This window comes from Ornithorhynchus anatinus, chromosome 1 (genome assembly GCF_004115215.2).
Source record: "Ornithorhynchus anatinus isolate Pmale09 chromosome 1, mOrnAna1.pri.v4, whole genome shotgun sequence".
In the NCBI taxonomy this organism is placed as follows: Eukaryota; Metazoa; Chordata; class Mammalia; order Monotremata; family Ornithorhynchidae; genus Ornithorhynchus; species Ornithorhynchus anatinus.
This window is the reverse complement of record NC_041728.1, coordinates 18,853,428-18,872,732: the sequence shown is the minus strand read 5'-3', so window position 1 is coordinate 18,872,732 and position 19,305 is coordinate 18,853,428. Positions and strand designations below refer to the sequence as shown.

The following is a 19,305-nucleotide window of genomic DNA, read 5'->3' as shown; positions in this document are numbered from 1 at the left end:
ACTAAAAACACAATTATTATTACCACCCTGACTCTGCCACTTGCCTGCTATGTGATCTTGAGCAAGTCACTTCTCTTGGCTTCAGGTACCTCATCTGTAAAATGGGGATTAAGAGTGTGAGGCTAATGTGGGACAGGGTCTGAGTCCAACTTGATTAACTGGCATCTACCCCAGCACTTAGAACAATGCTTGGCACAAAGTAAATGCTTAAGTACCATAATTATTATTATTATCCTTAATAAATACACTTTTCAATATAGTTAGTCAATCCAGCATATGAATGCTCAGAACAGGTTAACTCCTGTATGTGGCTGCCGGGAAAATTGTTCAGATCATCAGTATTGCTGGATATCAGTCAGAAATAGCTTAGGAAGGTCAGGTGCGGCAAAATTAGAGACAGTCAATATACACTCCGGGTGGCAGAACTTTATGGTTCACCAGTCTCTTCTAGCCACATAAGGCAATTGTGAGTACTGATCTTGGAGGAACCCGCTGGGTTGGAGAATGAAAGCATCTGGGCTGTCATCTACAGAATATGTAGAATTAGAAAAGAGAATCAAAACACCCAGACCGCTGGCAGTGGAATACATTTAAGCCAATGCTATTGAAGAAGGAAAGTCTGAACCTTTTTTCCTCTTTTAGAAATGGGATATCACTGGTGGTCTGAACTGGAAAAAGCAAAACTGTGGATCCTTGGTAAGGAAGAAATGGAAGACTTTTAATGTTAAATCTTTGAAAAGTGCAATTCATCTGCTTTACATCCAACCTCTAATCCTAGCATTATATCATAGGCTGTTTCACAGGATGTCACTGTACTATTTATTCCTCAGGTATTAAGCACCTATAATAGGTATGACATTCGACTCAGTGACGGGCAATTTAAAAACGAGGTTGGGATTTGTTTAATGGCTACTATGTGCCAGGCACTGTATTAAACACTGAGGTAGATACAAGATAATCGGGTCAGACACAGTCTTCATCCCGGTTTTATGGATGAGGTAAATGAGGCCCAGAGAAGTGAAATGACTTGCTCAAGGTCACACAGTAGACAAGTGGTGGATCCTGGATTAGAACCCAAGTCCTCTGAGCCCCAGGCCTATGCTCTATCCATTAGACCACACTGCTTCTCTTGCCTTCAGGGTGTTCACGATCTGGGTGATGGAGGCCAAACATGCAGCTAACTCGGCCTAGAGTGAAAACAATGCTCGCTTTAAAGAAGTCAAATGAAAGCCCCAAGCCCACACTTTCCTTGTTGGTGCAAGTATAGGAAGCCTTCTTTTCAATAAGCCATGGGGAAGCTTTCACCCTTTTTTAAAAATGGTATTCGTTAAGCACTTACTAGGGGCCAGACCCAGTTCTAAATGCCGCAGTAGATACAAACTAATCAGGTTGAACGTAGCCCATGTCCTAGATGGGGTGCACGGTCTTAATCCTCATTTTACAGATGAAGTTAACTGAGGCATAGAGAAGTGACTTACCCCAGGCGACACAGCAGACAAGTGGTGATGCGGCATTAAAACTCAGGTCCTCTGACTCCCAGGCCCATGCTCTGCATGTAGGTTTTTCTACAGATCACTTAAACTCTGAGCCCGAAAAGCCTCACTTTTTTTCCCCCAGGAGAGAGCAGAGTGCCCTATTTGATACCATTGCCCTGGGATCCTCCTCTGCTAATCTGCTAATTCTTCCTTATCTGATGTGATCTTCACTTCATTTTTGACCAGTAAGTGGATCAACAAAGGGGAAAAGGAAAAACTATTTTCTGTCCAGATGATTTTCCCCCATAGTAATTATTCAGCAACCAAACACCAGGTTAGTCAAGGACCAACTCATGATTATATGGTTAATTACACACACACTTGTACCCACTTACAGACACTCTCCCCCCCCACCCTTTGTATTTGCGGGTAGCATTACTAAAGTGAGGACCAGCCCATCTGTTGAAATGTGGCTGAAAAAGACCAGTATGAGACTGACATATGTTCCCAGATTTTTAACAAATAAAGATAGGACCTTAGGACCTTTAACTCATTCCCTCCCTCTTGCCTGGACTTCCCTCCCCCTTCACATCCAGCAGACTCCCGCTCTATTCATCTTCAAAGCCCTTCTGAAATCACATCTCCCTCAGGAGGCATTCCCTGCTTCCTCTCTCATCTCTCCACCTAATTTCCCTCCCTGCTGCCACTTCAGTGTTTTCATGTCACCTACGACTTGGGTAGGTACTCTAGCCCTACAACACTTATTTATATATATATTTATACTCCATTGCCTCTTCCTACTTATAACATATCCTCCATTTAATTAAATGTTCCTCAAGGACAAAAATCACATCTACTAATTCTATTGTACACTCCCAAATGCTTAGGATAGTGCTCTGCACTCAGTACTTGCTCAGTAAATACTCAAATCAAGAATGTTTGAGCTAGTGGAGTTTGTCCCACACTGGGCCCATCTCTGTTTATGACTCTGCCTCTTTTACCTTCCTCTTTCTGCCAAGGCTTTCCTTTTGGTGAGCAATTCTTCTCTAGATTTTCACCAGGCAAACTTCTCTCGTCAGCTGTGGTCATCTCCCAACAGCTTATTGCTCTCTTGCACTGCTTTTAGATTCTGCTTCACCATCAAAAGCCAGGAAAAGTCAAACCCCTTTCTATGCAGGTTGGGATCAGTGGAAATGCTGTTTGCCTTTGGTATTGCACTTGTCCCAGCCTGTTGAGATTACTGAAGATTGTGGCTGAAAGATGTTAAAATGTGGCAGATAACTGAAGAAGTTAATTCTGCCGTTAAATGCTCTAGAGAGCTGCAGCAGTAGCCAATGCTCTTGTTCCATGAAGGTCGAGTTCCCTTTGTATGGAATTGACTCTCTCTAATTTCGTATTTCCTTAAGTTGCTTAAGCAGTGTGCCCTAGTGGAAAGAGCCCAGACCTGGAAGTCACAGGATGTGGGTTCTAATCCTGGCTCCACTAGACAAGTCACTTAACCTCTGTGCCTCAGTTTCCTCATCTGTAAAATGGACTTAAATCCTACTCTCTTTTACTTAGACTGTGAGCCCCCGTGTGGGACAAGGGAATGTGTCCAATCGAGCTATCTTGTATCTACCCCAGCTCTTAATTCAGTGAGTGTTTGGTAAATAATACATTATTAGCAAATACCATAATTATCATTATTAGTAATAGCAACCCAAGGATGCTGTCACACCAGAGATGGAATACTGGAAACCAATTGATCTTCCTAACACGTGCCCTTATATGAAGTAAATTGTACTTCTTTTGAGGGTAGGCCATATCTTGCCCTGCTTGAAACAAATTATGAGGCCCTGTGGATAATGTTATGGTTTCAATAAAATATAAAATGAAGAAATCTATTATCTACTACTAATAAACTGTCATTTTACTTCCCAAGTTCCACTGTGACCTCTGGTGGGTTGTGATAGATACCTCAAATTAACCCAACCACTTTTAGGCATTAGCTTTTAGGCTAGAATGACAATCCAGGCTTAGAAGCATCTGTGGGTTTTTGTGTGGTTGCTTTTATCTGGGTCAGTGTAAGTTGTGTACACAGTCATAATGACTGTTGTCAAAATCAGTACTGCTTTGGCTGCCAGAATACACTGCAGTTTGAGAGAAATTCTTTGGGTGAGATTTACACTCCTTTCAACCCATATTTGAATATGTTGCAAATTCCCCAAGGCCATCAATTGGTTGCGTCAGGTCACCAGCCTGGTTCACTCACTGAATTACTGAGAACCAGCTCCAGACAATGATGTTCCTCGTTTTGCTGGAACTTGGGAAGATGAGGTTTCCTGGAGTCAACTCAGCTCTCCCCGAGTGTCCTCAAATTGAAGGATGATAGGTCCAACACAAGTAGAAAGGTTGCCCAGTGGCTGATTTGCTCTCATCTGTCAGGGATCTAGCCTCCCAAAACAGTTGTATGCTATTTCAGCAGGTCATCACTCTCCCGGGTGAAAGGTGATAGAATTTGCGTAGCTATGTTAGAAGGTTGTTTCTTGAAAACAAATGAAGCTCTCATCATCAAAGCCTGAGTCTTGGTCCCTTAAAGCGAGAAGATGTGTATTGCAACAGACACCTAGATTTTCGGTCAGGTCTGAGGCTCCATAATACTACCTGCATAAAACCCAAGTGCTGAACATAGTGGGCTTCATAGGTGTGAGGACTAAGTCTCCTAGTGAGATTGCAATTTTCATTAGGTGGATGACTTGGATATTATTTTAAATATAAAGACTATTAAACTTGGGCTCATTCAAAACTTTTAGACGAAGAGAAAACTGGGGATTCGGTGCCAAGAAATGACCTCTTTGGTCAAGAGAAAGTCAGCTGTGGCTATTAGTGATGCTACAGTGATATAGGTCACACTTCTTAAAGATTAGGTTCACAGGCAAAGTTCTTACCATGCAGGACCTTCTGGCTGCACTAGTCTGTATTGAGTTTCAATATTAGTCAAGTCAGTTGATGGTATTTTAGTGCTTACTGTTCTGGTCAGCACAACCATGTGCCAAAATCATGATCCCTGCTGTGGGCATAGCGGGAGCTATAGCCTAAATGGCTGGGGCAGGCAGTTGTCAAGCCTATAGGTTTAGCAGGAGCAAGAACAAGGATGTAGTGGTTAGTAACATCAATATGTTGGGCTGAAGTGACCAAATGAATAATTGAATATGTGCATACATTAATACTGAGGGTGAATGGCAAGAGCACGGGCTTGGGAATCAAAAGATGGGGGTTCTAATCCTGGCTCTGCCAATTGTCTGCTGTGTGACCTTGGAAAAGTCACTTAACTTTTGTGCTTCAGTTACCTCATCTGTAAAATGGGGAATAAGGCTGTGAGCCCCATGTGGAACAGGGACTGTGTCCAACCTGATTACTTTGTATCTACCCCATCACTTAGAACAGTATTTGGCCCATAGTAAGAGCTTAACAAATACCATTATTATTAAGAATCTTTATATATCTTTATAACATTTTCATTTTCCTGCCCTCCTCCTACGAGCTGAACCTTGTTCTCATTCATTCAATAGTCTCTCCTGCCATTCATATCCTTCTTCACACCTCCCCCATCCCCCTGCCTAGAATTCCCTTCCCTCTTTCATCAAACAGACCACTAATTTCCCCATCTTCAAAACTCTACTAGAATCACAGCTCATCCTGGAAGTCTTCACTAACATCTCATCTCCCCAGCCCATTTCCCTGCTAATGCATCACTTATGCACTTGAAACCTCATTCCCAAAGCATTTATATACTCACCCCAGTCTCCCCCCATCCACTGAGCACTGCACTTGTGCACATATCTTTAAACTCTGTTTCTTCTCCCTAGCTGTAATTTATGTTTAGTGTCCGTCTCCCTCTTAGATTGTAAGCCCCTTGACTAAAGAGATCTTGTCGACCAACTCTATTGTACTCCTCCAAGCATTTAGTTCAGTGCCTTGCACAGATGAAGTGCTCAGTAAATATTTAGGGATTTTGAAACCTTCTAAGGATTTTATTTTTTATTTAATCCATGTGCTTTCTGGAACACATCATACCTTCCAGTCACAAGAAGACTTTTCAGTCCCTGTTGCTGTTAGCTGCTCCAAATCTAAATGAGGTGCTTTCTTCACTATTTAGGATTCGTTCCTGGTATGTATTGAGTAACTTCACTGATCCTCAATCTAGACACAGTATGTTTTATTAAATGACAAGTAACTTGTTTATTTAAATGATGTGAGCCTGGCTCCTGTTCTGCTCTTTTCTCCACAACACATCCTGTCTCCCTAGAATACCCCCCTCTGTCTTTGCTTTACTTTTCTAACAAGCTGCATTTATGCATGGGGGAGAATGGAACCTTATGGGTATTTTCCAGCCTACCCTCTTCGATGGAATCTTATATTTCCCCTGATGATCAATCATATTTATTGAGTGCTTACTGTGTACAGAGCACGGCATTATGTGCTTGGGAGGGTACAATATAACAGAGTTGGTAGACACGTTCTCTTCCTACAAGTAACTTACAGTCTAGAGTAGGAAACAGACATTAAACTGTATAACTAAAGTGAGACTGAAGGTAAAATCCAAGTGCAAGGGTGACACGGGAGGAAGGAGGAGTAGGGGAAAAGATGGGCTTAGGCAGGGGGAAAAGATGTAATTTTAATTAGGCTTTGAAGATGAGGAAAATGATAGTCTGCCATAGATAAAGGAGGAGGGGGTTCCAGGCCGGGGGCAGGACTTGGGTGAGGGGTCAGTGGAGAGATAGACAAGATCGAGCTAGAGTGAGTTGGTTGACATTACAGGAGCAAAGTGAATGTGTCAGGCGTAGAAATAAATCTGTATAATCAGTGTAAGGAGTTCCTATTTGATGTGGAGGTGGATGGGCGAAAACTGGAGATTCTAGAGAAGTGGGGAGATGTGGACTGAAAAATTTTCTAATAAAAATGATCCAGGCAGTAGAGCGAAATAAAGACTGGAGTGAAGAGAGACAGGAGGCATGGAGGACAGCGAGGAGACTGAGGCAGTAGACTGAGAGTGGGATATGATAAGTGCTTGGATCAGCAAAGTAGCAGTTTGGATGAAGAGGAAAGGATGAAATTTATCAATCAATCATATTTATTGAGTGCTTACTGTGTGCAGAACCCTGAACTAAGCACTGGTGAAACTACAATATGAGTTGATAGACCTGTTCCCTGCCCACAGCAAGCTTATAATCTAGAGAGGGAAACAGACATTAATATGAGTAAATAAATTACTGCTGTGTACATAAATGCTATGGGGCTGAGGGGTAGGTGAATAAAGGATACAAATTTTTGGTAAATCCAAGTGCAAGGATGACGCAGAAAGGAATGGGAGAAGAGGAAAAGAGGCCTTAGTCAAGGAAGGCCTCTTGGAGGAGATGTGCTTTTAATGAGGTTTTGCAAGTGGTGACAGTGATCGTCTTTTGGATGTGAAGAGGGAGGGCGTTCCAGGCAAAGGCAGGTTGCGGGCCAGGGGTTGGTGGTGAGATAGACAAGATCAGGGCAGTGAGTGGGTTGACATTAGAGGAGTGAAGTGTGAAAGCTGGGTTGTAGGAAAGCAGTGAAGTAAGGTATGAGGGGCAAGGGGATCGAATGCTGTAAAGCCTATGGAAAGGAGTTTTCTGTGTGATGTGGAGGTGTATGGGCAACCACTGGAGGTTCCTGAGGAGTGGGCACAGATGGACTGAGTAGTTTGGTACAAAAATGATCTGGGCAGCTGGGCAAAGTATGGACCGGAGTGGAGAGAGACAGGAGGCAGGGAAGTCAGCAAGGAGGCTGATGCAGTCAATAATCAAGATGAGACAGGATAGATGTGTGGATTTTAGTGATGCTGTGAAGGTAGAAATGACAGGATTTGGTGACAGATTGAATACATGGGTTGGATGAGTTGAGGATAATGCTTATAAGACAGGGAGGATGGTGGTGCTGCTTACAGTGGTGAGAAAGTCACGGGGAGGACAGGGTTTGGGTGGGAAGATGAGGAGTTCTGTTTTGGAGATGTGAAGTTTGAGGCGTAGGCAGGGCAACCAAGTAGAGATGTCCTGAAGGCAGGAGGAAATAGGAGACTGTAGAGAAGGACAGAGACGAAGCCTGATGATATAGATTTGGGAATCATCTGTCTAGAGATGGTAGATTAAGCCATGGGGGTGAATGACAACTCAATTATTTCCTCTTGTTCAAATCTCACATCAATCTAATTTCCTAAGAACAATATCCAGTTCTACCCAAGAATCCCAAATACCTCACAGACTTGACTGTGCAAAGGCAGACTTCTGGACCAGATATTTCACACTTTACCCAATCTCTACCTCTGTTTCAATCTAATCTGAGGGCTAACGATGAGATACTTGGGTACAGATTCAGAATAGATATGTTGACCACATCCTGTGGCTTTCTCAAGAGAACAGGTCAATAACATTAATATTAATAACACTGATGATTCTCATTATTTAAAGCCCCAAATAATTAGAAATAGGCTTGATCAATGAATATCTTCTTGGCAGATACTGGCTATCGCACCACTGACGAGCATTTTGAAAGCTAATTCAGATTTCTGGAGTGGTGAGGCATCTTGCAATTAAATCAACTATGCCCAAGAGAGTCTTTTTCCCTTTTATGAGAAATGCGAGTTGTTATTCCAAGGATTTCATTTAATTGAATTGTGGGGTCTCTATTTTGGGACACTACCCAGAATCCTTTGGGAAATGAATGCCTCATACTAATTTCAAGTATAAAGACTGCATACTATCTGACTGCAAACTGCTTGCTTTAACCAGGAGTATCCTTTACAGGCCCTGGAGCAAAATCAATATTTCTAGGATGAACTGCCGTGATTATATATTCATTTAGGTCCTGCTGCTGAGCTTAAAATTTTCATATTTTAACTAATGGCTCTACCTTACTGTACATGTACTTTCACCCATTCAAGTGACGGGTGTAGGTTAACAGACCCATTCATAAATAACACGCAACCTTGTTAGTGGCATCAGGTAAGTGCGGCAGAAACCTTCTGTTTACGTAGACAAATTTGACTCAATTCAGCGTCTCAAAGATACTGATGGCAATGCATATTTTTCCTTGCTGAATGTCACCTGAAGGTCTTTTTCTGGGAAAAAATGAAATTTTCATGATAAGGGCAAAGCTGTTTTAGTGAAATACAAAAGGAGAAAACATAGAACACAAGAATAATGCTTACTGAGGCAAGTGAAGAAAAGGGCAGTGCTCAGGATAAGTATATAAAATGATTACGTATCCCTCGCTAAAGTTTCATGTCATGAAAAGAAAAAGAGACTGAATCAACACACTGGTGGATATGATTACGTATCCCTTGCTAAAGTTTCATGTCATGAAAAGAAAAAGAGACTGAATCAACACACTGGTGGATATAAGTTGCCAAACAAATAGCCACAGATAATAGGGAAGGAATCAATTTCTCCCCAAAAATCCAAATGCAGAAATTCTGTTTTACGATCTCGTATTTTACCTATCATAATAACAGTGATATTTGACAGCAGGAACTTGAAAAACAGTTTGGCCTAGTGAGAAGAGCACGGGCCTGGGATTCAGAGGACCCAGGTGCTAATCTCAGTTCTGCCACTGCCTGCTAAGTGACCTCAGGCCAATCACTTAACTCTTCTGCACCTTAGTTTCCTCATCTGTAAAATTTAGAGTATGAGCCCTAGGTCATGCTACTTCTCATAAAATACTTCATAGAAAAATAAGAAGAAGAAGAATACATGTTAAGCACTATGTGCCAGACACTGTACTAAACACTGGGGTAGATATAAGATAATACAGTTGGATACAGTCCCTGTCTTACATATGGCTCACATGCCTTCACACCCCAAAACTCCCTTCTTACTAAAAGGCCAGAAAAAACTTTCTCTGGAAAAAAAAGACTCTCCAGATTGTTGAATTCCCCTTAGAGAGTACTTCAGGGTTTTTCCTAGTAGCTACCGCCACAGCCAAGAGACATCATGGGACTGATACATTGAAATCAGGTAGGAAGCTGCGGGATCTTGGGGGTGAGGCAAGGCAGAAATGAGGTTTACAGTCTCCCAGCTCCGAGAGAATCTGAAGTGCAGAAGATGCTTCCTGAATTTGTGAGTCAGGCAAGCAGGGAGGGCCAGGAGGCGCTAGATAATGAAAATAATAAAGTTGGTATTTGTTAAGCGCTTACTATGTGTCGAGCACTGTTCTAAGAGCTGGTGTAGCTACAGGGTAATCAGGTTGTCCCATGTGAGGCTCACAGTCTTCATCCCCATTTTACAGATGAGGTAACTGAAGCCCAGATAAGTGAAGTGACTTGCCCACAGTCACACAGCTGACAAGTGGCAGAGCTGGGATTCGAACCCATGACCTCTGACTCCCACGTCCGGGCTCTTTCCATTGAGAGAACCTGAAGAGGATTGGTGGTTTCTGGGAGATCTGGGTGAGATGCAGCATGGTTTAACAATCTGCCACTTGTCCTCCTGTGCCGGCTAAAAGCATTTTCAGATATACAATATTTTTGATGTGGAGTCATGGGTGCCAAACATGGAAGGGGAGCAAGGGAGAGAAATTCCCTCTATTACCTTTAAGTGCTCTGGAAAATGCAGTTCTCAAAAAAAAAAATCAATTTTCCATTTCTGAAAAGTGCAGATTCTTTGTGCATCTATGGTTTATATTTGCAACAGCATTACCCCCTGATATCTTAATCTTTTAAATGGCTATTCTGTCTGCATTTCTGTCTCCTGCAAACACATCTAATATGCAAAGACTCACCATTTCCCCCTTGTTATGGTCTTTTTGAAAAATGAATTTCTCAGTCATACGGTCCAGGCGGGTTTTTTAATAATTCTTTTTTCATTCTCCCGAGATGGAAAACATAATCCAAAGAGATGTCTTGGGACCAAACCTATACATCGAGTTTATTAGGAAAAAACCTCTATGAGCTTCATCCCTTTATGAATTAGTCTCTGCCAGAAAGCCCAGTATCAGACTGTTGTCAAATTTCCCTTCAGGTGGTTTCTGTTCAATGTTGTCTTTTGACAATTTAACATATGCCTCTTCTCTACCAATGGATTGGAAGGATCCCTCACATTTGGCCATCTTGATTTCACTCTTTCTCCACACACCCAAAACATCTGGGCATGAATAATTTCTATCTTGTTATCACAGTGTACACAGACAAGTGAAACTCCAATATTAATGCATCTGGCATCAACAGTGATTGGAGTGGTGACATTTCAAATGATTTATGTGCTGAACAGACTGCTCAATAAAGGAATGCATAATTACCAAATCAACTGCCACATAGAAGGCTACACATGTTTCCATTTTTCTGACACACACAAGTTCTGTTTCAAAGGGAGGCAAGTACTAGTGAGCGGTACAACTAAAGAGGTGTCGCAGCATGTAATTTGTAGAAAATCTCCAATTATTGCAGCATTCCTGAAATGTTGGAGAAAATAGTTTTTCTTTGACTTCTGTCCCCAACTGTGGTCTTTGTACGAAGTTTACCAAAGATTCTATTCCTGTCTCAACTATTCATTTTTCACCTGGGTGCCCTCAAAATATTCTTCAATTTATTATCTATGACATCAGTGGAAGTTAATCCTAGTGTCTCAAATCCCAAATATTCCTATTCCATCTTCCAGATTTTTATAAAACCTTAGGATTGGGTTCCACTGCTCCCACATAACTAATAATAGTAATAATGTTGGCATTTGTTAAGCACTTACTATGTGCCGAGCACTGTTCTAAGTGCTGGGGTAGATACAGGGTCATCAGGTTGTCCCATATGAGGCTCACAGTTAACCGCCATTTTACAGATGAGGTAACTGAGGCACAGAGAAGTTAACTGACTTGCCCACAGTCACACAGCTGACAAGTAGCAGAGCTGGGATTTGAACCCATGACCTTTGACACGCAAGCCCGTGTTCTTTCCACTGAGCCACACTGCTTCTCTATGTTGCCAGCATTTAATACTGTGAATTTTCTAATAATTGGGTACAAATCCTATGGATTTGGGTTAGATAGGGGAGGATATTCAATAGATAAGAATACCAATAAGATGTCACATGTCAAGTTTTCAGACAATAAGTAGAAACGCTTTTCTAAAATGTAAATAGATCATACAGCTCAAATCCTAAAGGAATATGAAAATTAAATCCCCAAATAAGGAAACTTTGAGTCAATCATTTCCATTGCAAGAATATAACTACTGAGAGATATAAGTCATCTGCTCTTCAGATACCAAAAGATTTACTAATAATTTGTGTAAACCCTCTGTAAAAAAAAAAGAAAAGTTCCTTTCTATCCTCAATGTGAAAAAGAATGATGCTATTTATTAAGTGGTAAGCACTGAGCTGAGGGCTAAGTAGATACACTATAATCTGATAGGCACAGTCCCTATGCTAACATGGGGCTCACAGTCTAAGAAGAAAGTGACTTGTCCAAGGACACACAGCAGACAAGCAAACAGAGCTGGGACTATAACCTTTCCCACTATCCCGATTTTATCTCTTAAATTTTGAGTCTCTCTTGGCCCCATCCAAAGGACAAGGACTGTGCTTAATTCTCTCTTGTTTATTCTCTCCCGGTGTTTAGTACACTGCCCCATAAACAGCACTTAATAAATACGACTACTGCTATTTGAACAATGATAATCACACCAGGGGCTTAACTAGCAACTTCCAGGGCTGTTCCCTCCAAAAGAGAATAATTCTTTCTCCTTTTCTGAAGCTGATCTGAGATACAGACCATCCTTCCCTCAGAATCAGGGAGGGTGTTCTTCCCTTCGAGCATCCGGTAAGCTCGTTGTGGGCAGGGAATATGTCTCTTTATTGTTATAATGCACTCTTCCAAGTGCTTAGTACAGTGCTCTGCACACAGAAAGTGCTCAATAAATATGACTGACTGACTCTCCTTTTGCTTCTGGCAAGTGTCCATTAGCTTCTAGCACTAGAATAATTGAAGGGGTGGGAAGACCCAGTAGGGACTGAGGGGACAAGAGCTGCCTCCAAGAGCAAAGGGAAAATCAAATGGAGAAGACTAAGTGAAGGAGAAAAAGGTCAATTATTAAGAAGAGAGATGGAGAGAAAAAAATAGGGATCAAATGAATAACAATATTTGGGAGAGGGGAGCCCTGGGAAAATCCAGGTAGAAAGGTCTGAGTAGCACAAGCATATCATTTTGTTCCATTAAAATAAAAGTTGAACATACTTTTATGATAGAAGCTGAATGTGTAAAATTCCAAAAGGAATTCCAAAATTCCAAATTCTCTCTCAGGTCCAAATCCTCGAATGTTTTCACTCACTGCTGCCACTTCCTCTCTCCTCCAACTCCCCCCGAGACCATTCACAATCTACTTTTCAACTTTCTACTTCACTAACACTGCTCTATCAAAGACCACCAATGACCTCTTCTTCACCATATCTAAAAGATTTTTCTCTATCCTGATTCTCCTCCACCTCTCTGCTGAATGCTGAAAAGGACTGGAAAAACAATTATTTTAATGGTATCTAAGTGCTTACTATGTGCCAAGCACTCTACCAAGCACTAGGGTGGATACGATTTTATCAGGTTGGACACAGTCCATATCGGGCATGGGGTTCAGAGTCCTAATCCCCATTTTAAGGATGAGGTAAGTGAGGCACAGAGAAGTGAAATGACTAGTCCTAGGTCACACAACAGACAAGTGGCAGAAATATGGGATGAGGGCACACGGGGGTCAGGACATTTTCTCTGGCAGGGGAAGGAAGGCTTATGCTCTCACATCCTGATGCCTTCCCCATTGGGTCGGGTCCAGCAACAAGCCCCAGCCATGGAGTGACCTTCCACTTGCTCCTGGCAGTGCTTAACTGTTCTTGCCTTCTGACCTCATCCCCAATTCCTGTTATGATGGCAGAACTGATACTGAAGGCAAGATCGGCCATGGGGGGCTTGGTGGAGGCAGATGAGAAACAGTAGGGAATACTGCTCCGTGGCCTTTGGCTCCCACAGTCCAGACGGGCTTAATGGGTCCTTGTGGCAGACCTCGGGTGGCACTAAAGCAGCCTGACTTTGGGGATTGTCCTCCTCAATGCAGACATCTGCTCATTTTACAATGACATCTTTTCCCTTTCCTATACTTTCCCATTAAATCTCAATCAGCTTCCCTCCCATTGAAACATCACTCGAAGCTTGGATGCCTGCTTAGGGTGGTACTTTCAGGACACAAGTCACAAAGAGATCTTAAAACCATTTGAGCTACTGGATAAAGGTGATTTTGATAATCTAATGAATATCAGGCTTATTTATCTCAGCCCTCCCTCTTCCACTGGCCTGTCACTCACTCCAGCCCTATGAGAGTGCTCTGGTTGCTGGGGGCTTGATAAATTAGATTATAGCTCAATCAGAAGAGGCTATTGGAGAAACTATTTCCTCTGGAGAATATTACAGTCGGACAGTAGTCTTTAAAAATAGTGACTTACTGTATGAGTAAAATCAATATCTAATTTAAAATTAACAGACAGTTCTTTTAATATAATCCTTAAACACTCTAAGGCAATATAACCTGAGAAAGAGTGATCACTCAATTATTTTAGAAATTAAAATACTATAGCAATGTCTTGCCAATCATGCCTAGATTTAGTCAGATATATTTATTTGATGTAGGATCTGTGATTTGATCTCCTGGATAAATCAGTTCCATTCTGTTGTAGATATACTTAATTTTTACTTGTCTCCCTTCCCTCCTCTTTCATTCAAATTTCCTTCTGCTGGAAAATAGTAAAAAAACTTCAATTTTTATGTAATCTTTTCTTTTTCCGAACAGCTCTAATTACCCACCATTTTTAACCATAATGGGTTTAAACAGTGTGCAGCTGAAATGTCCTCTTGCTACAGTAATTGGTCAATAAATATGCACCAAGTTTGCTTGACTTTCAACTTTCTTGACCTGTTTATGAGTAGAGTTAAGATAATTTCACTTCATCAGCCCAAAGTAATCACCCTAGATATATCTCAAGGTTTTGGGGGGAAGGAAAGACTGATTCAAAAGGGGGCAGGACTATTTTTGAACTTTGGTAGTTAATAACCAATTACTATCCAATATATTCATTGATTTTTCTAAGCACTTTTACACTCTTTCCATTCAAATAGTGGCTAGGAAATAAAGAATAGTTAACTACTAACTTAATGCTCATCACTAAGAGTGAATCACTCTAGCTTTATTTTTAGCTAGTGAGAGTTGAAGGTATAGATTTGTCCCTGTATTTTTAGGATGCCATTTTGACACCACAAGCTGCCATTTGGCCAGTCAGGCCTTTGAGGACACATATGTTGCTGCAATGATGGAAAAACTCCCCCAGAACAACTCCCCCAAATTTGGGAGGGATGTGGGGTGCAAAGAAAAATAAAGCAGCGTAACCAAATAAAAAGGCAGGGGCCTAGGAGTAAGAGGTACTGCGTTCTAATCCTGACTTCACCACTTACCTGCTGCATGATCCCGTGCAAGTCACTTAACTTCTCTGTGCCTCAGTTCCCTCATCTGCAAAATGGGGATTCAATACCTGTTCTCCCTCTAACCACTCTCTGAGCCCCATTTGGCACCTGATTATCCTATTATCCTGTATTACTCCAGTGCTCAGAACAGTGCTTGGCATGTAGAAAGCACTTAATAATGCCATTATTATTATACTATAACCTTTAATAGCACTTAATACCATTAATATCATACTATAACCTTTAATAATAAATAATAACAATAATAATAATGCTAAAAAATTGAGAGATGAAGGGGGATGGCACTCCCTGCTTGCTGCCCTCCTATTGCCAGTTCCTGGATCTGAGGCTGGTATTTGTCCTAAATATTTATCTTCCTTAAATAGTCCCAGAACAGTTTAAGCTAGTTTTCATGCTGACAGGCTTGTTTGATCTTTAATCTGTATAAAGGGGATGGATTCATTTCCTACAGATAGCTTTTATGCTGAGCTATTTTACATGAGAATGCAAAATCTATTAGCAAAATTGCTATACATACTAGTTAAATTTACACTTACAATATAACACAGGCTTTCTCTCAAAGGAAAGGGCACATGACCAGCAATTTATTTCTGAAGAGACTAAGGCACTATTTCCATAATGGGTAGCAGTAACATAATCATACTTAGTTCATATATTTATTTGAGGAAGATTGGACAGTGTCTAGTATTAGTCCTATGCTATAAGCACAGTTAAATAACTGGCCCCAGATCACAAGATGCATATACAGGGAAAGCAATTGCATAATTAATTCATTCAATCGTATTTACTGAGAACTTACTGGGGACAAAGCACTGTATTAAGCACTTGGGAGAGTACAGTGAAACAACAGACACATTCCTGCCAAATACTTAGGTGGATCAGTACTGGTCTGCTTTGCCTGATCACTTTTTGGAGAGAAAAAAAATAGAAAATTCCTTTGTTCCTTTCTCAGATCTTGGCCAACACCAAAATAGGGGGGAGTCATGTTACTAGGAGCTAAGGGACAAGTAAGTGTCTCTGAGAAATTCCTAGCAATCCCAGAAATTAATTCTTCCCTAAATCATCCTCCTTGAAGAGGAAAATTTCCACTGACTCCAAAAGTAGCCTTATTTTCAACATACAAGTTGTAGTCCAAAAAGGGATTAAGTGAGAAAACCCCCCAAAAAGATTTGATTCATTTTAAGAATAAAGGATGACTTAGGATGGATAAATCTTATTTCAACCAAAATTGCATTTTTTTTTTACACCTCAAAATTCATCCACCTTACACAAAACAAGACTACTTGAGAGGCAGGTGAGATCCATAATAAAAAAAGAAGTCACAACCCCGATCTCAGTCCTTACTGTCTGCCCCCTTTTTAGTTGACAGCAGCTGTAGCCCTGCCTCTTCAGTGACTAGTGTCTCCCCTGAAAAGGTCAGACAGCGGTGAGTTGTCGAATAATCTTTCTCTACCACACCTAGATGGTATTGACAGTTTCTCTTCATTGTTGGGGCTGGAATCCCATACTAATATGGATGCACATGCATCGAGCTAAACTAATCAAACAGGGAAACAAATAGGGTCTATGTGATGCTTAGTCACCCTAAATTGGTAGCGAGCCAACATTTGCTGCTAGTTCTTGTTGAAACAGCTCAGAACAGTTAGAGATGATTCTTATTTTTTGTAGATGATGGCTGGCCTGCTGTACTCTCCCATGTGCCTAGTTACAGTGCTCTGCACAGGGTAAGCACTCAGTAAATACCACTGATTGATTGATAGCCTTATGAGGCCAACTGCTGCCTGTTAGTGTTCGGCAGACTGACATTTCCTCCTCCTCTTGCCCTGCTCTTAGCCGCTTTCATTCTCAGGGTCCTTTTTTAATGTGTGTTTGTTCTCCTTCCGGAGATCCACCTCCCCTTTAGTTTACCTTTGAGGGCAGGGAACGTGTCTACCAACTCTGTTATAGAGTGCTCTTCCAAGTGCTTAGTAAAGTGCTCTGCACACCGTAAGTGTTCAATAAATATAAGTAATTGATTTGAGTAACTTGCTGACATTGACCATAAGCCCCTTGAGGGCAGAGACCATGTCTTTCTATCTTGCTGCTGGTCTATTGTCCCAAGAGCTGAGTACTGAGCAGATTGTAGGTACTCAATAGATATGGTTGAGGTGGGCCTGATGTTGTTAATCTGTCGGCCACTCACTTTCAGATTTTGCAGTGTTGAGCTGCATCCAGCAGGGCTTTAAAGTTGCTTCTCTGTTTGTACTTTTGGGATGGGTCAGTGTAGACACTGCTTATCATTTGATGTAATATAGTATGTCTATGTCTTGTCCAATGCTGTTGAGTCATCTCTGACCCATAGCAACTCCATGGACACATCTCTCCCTAAATGTCCCACCTCCACCTGCAATCATTCTGGTAGTGTATCCCTAGAGTTTACTTGGTAAAAATACAGAAGTGGTTTACCATTGCCTTCTTCCTTACAAAAAACTCGAGTCTCCACCCTCAACTCTCTCCCATGGTGCTGCTGCCTGGCACAGGTGAGTAGCAGATTGCCTTCCATAGCCACTGTCCAAACTAGGAATGGAATGGCTATGCCTCTGCTTGACTCTCCCTCCTGTAGCTGAGACTGATAGAGTACTGGAAATGGTATAGGTGTAATCCTGAGAGGCTAATACAGTATATAGATGTCTATTAAACTTGCTCTACAAAGTCGAAGTCCACCTGTGTCTGAGCCACATAACCATGCAATTGGTCTGATATCTCTAACTACACCGTACTGGTAACTGAAACTTTACTGAAACTCCACTGTCAGCTCATCCCACAGAACGTACAGCCTGGTGCATTTCCTCTGTCATCTTCGGTTGAACATCATAGTCACAAAATATCAGGGGGTTAGATATAATTGGACTTAACTAATCAAAAAATTTCCACTGCTCCAACTTGCTGCTCCACTCACTGAACTAAAATGCTATTGCAAACCTGACTACTGACTCCACAAAGAGAAAGATTTGAAAGGGTTGAAATTACTTGAAAATCATTTTCATTTCCCTTTCGGTTGGTTGGCCTTTGGCCAACATAGAAATAGTCTGAAAATAAGATTTGGAACTCCCTCCCTAGAAGTAATTCACAAAATATTATACTCAACTGTTTTCCTTTCAATCTGTAAAGATTTCTTAGGGAAAAAATCCCCACAAAACTTTACATTCCAATAACTCAACTAATGAAACCATGCAACTAGCAAGTCAAGAGATCCCATTTAACTCAATTTCTAGGAAACACGAAAGTAAGGGTTTATCTGCAAAGAAACATTTTACTTCAAATGAGCGTTAAATGAAACGGTGCCAAAGTCATTTCGAGGTATTGTGCAGTGAGAATGAGGGGATTTTCAAATCCAAGAGAAAGTCAATTTTTGGAAGAAAAGGTTGTTGGTACTTCTTATCAGTGAAGGAGAACAGGTTTCCCGGCATGGAATTTTATTCGACCAGAATGTTTAATGAAAAACTTGTTTTCTTCCCTGTGCAATCTTCCAAACACAGACATCAGAAGTAATCAGTCTCATTAACCCAGTAGGTGGGGATTCCAGACACTTCAGCTGTTTTTTTCTGGCTTTCTAAATCCCACCTCTTCCACTGGGAACACCTAGAATGCCCAGCTCAGCAGAGCAACCATTTCAGCTTTGCAACCAAGGTCGGCTCCACAGGTAGAACAAATTCAACAGATTTTGATCCCCATGAGATCTCCCTTACTCCCCTTCCCCAGCCCCCAAGATACAAGAGCCTGGACCTCTCCAGAGAGCCCTTTCTTGTGACCACAAAAGGCCACTTGCATGGGCTCAAGAATGAAGAACACTGTTTATGCTGGAGACTGTATTGGGAGCCCTCTTCAATTTTCTTTGGGTAAACCTTGGCCCCCCAGCTCTGACGCCTTCCATTGTCCAAAGCCAAGGTGGACACTGGGGTTCAATTCCCCAGATCTCCATGCAGACACAAATCCTCCCCCTTGGAGTTAAAAGCTCCAGCTCCATGGAGCTCTAAATAGGCACCAGGATTGTTTTCTCCCCAGGGTGTTCAACCAGCTTTAGGTCAACACTTAATGGGGCCCACCCAAAAGGGACAGTGTAGTCCCCTTTTCCCCAGGAAGCAGGAGAATTTCAAACCACGCAAGCTGGGACTTGAGGAGGTGCTAGAGCAGCCTATACTCTGAGTGGTGCCCCCCCTTTCCCTCTTGGAGGCTCCCTTCTGCACATTTTCTTGGATGCCAGCTCCCTTCTAACCTGAGGAGATTCCAAGATTCCAAAATGGCTCTGAGCCCACTGGCTCCCATTGCTTACCTGTCCTCATCT

At 41.7% G+C, this 19,305-nt stretch overlaps 1 protein-coding gene and 1 non-coding gene across 5 annotated transcripts in view; one reads left to right on the top strand and one right to left on the bottom strand.

Annotated features, from left to right (window-relative positions):
* The window catches only part of EDIL3 (EGF like repeats and discoidin domains 3), a 316,556-nt gene that overhangs the window by 33,070 nt on the left and 264,181 nt on the right, over positions 1 to 19,305 (bottom strand). The window lies entirely within an intron of this gene.
* MIR92B (microRNA mir-92b) lies at positions 2,616 to 2,732 on the top strand. The gene has a single exon (NR_034691.1). It is a non-coding gene; the product is annotated as a microRNA mir-92b (primary transcript).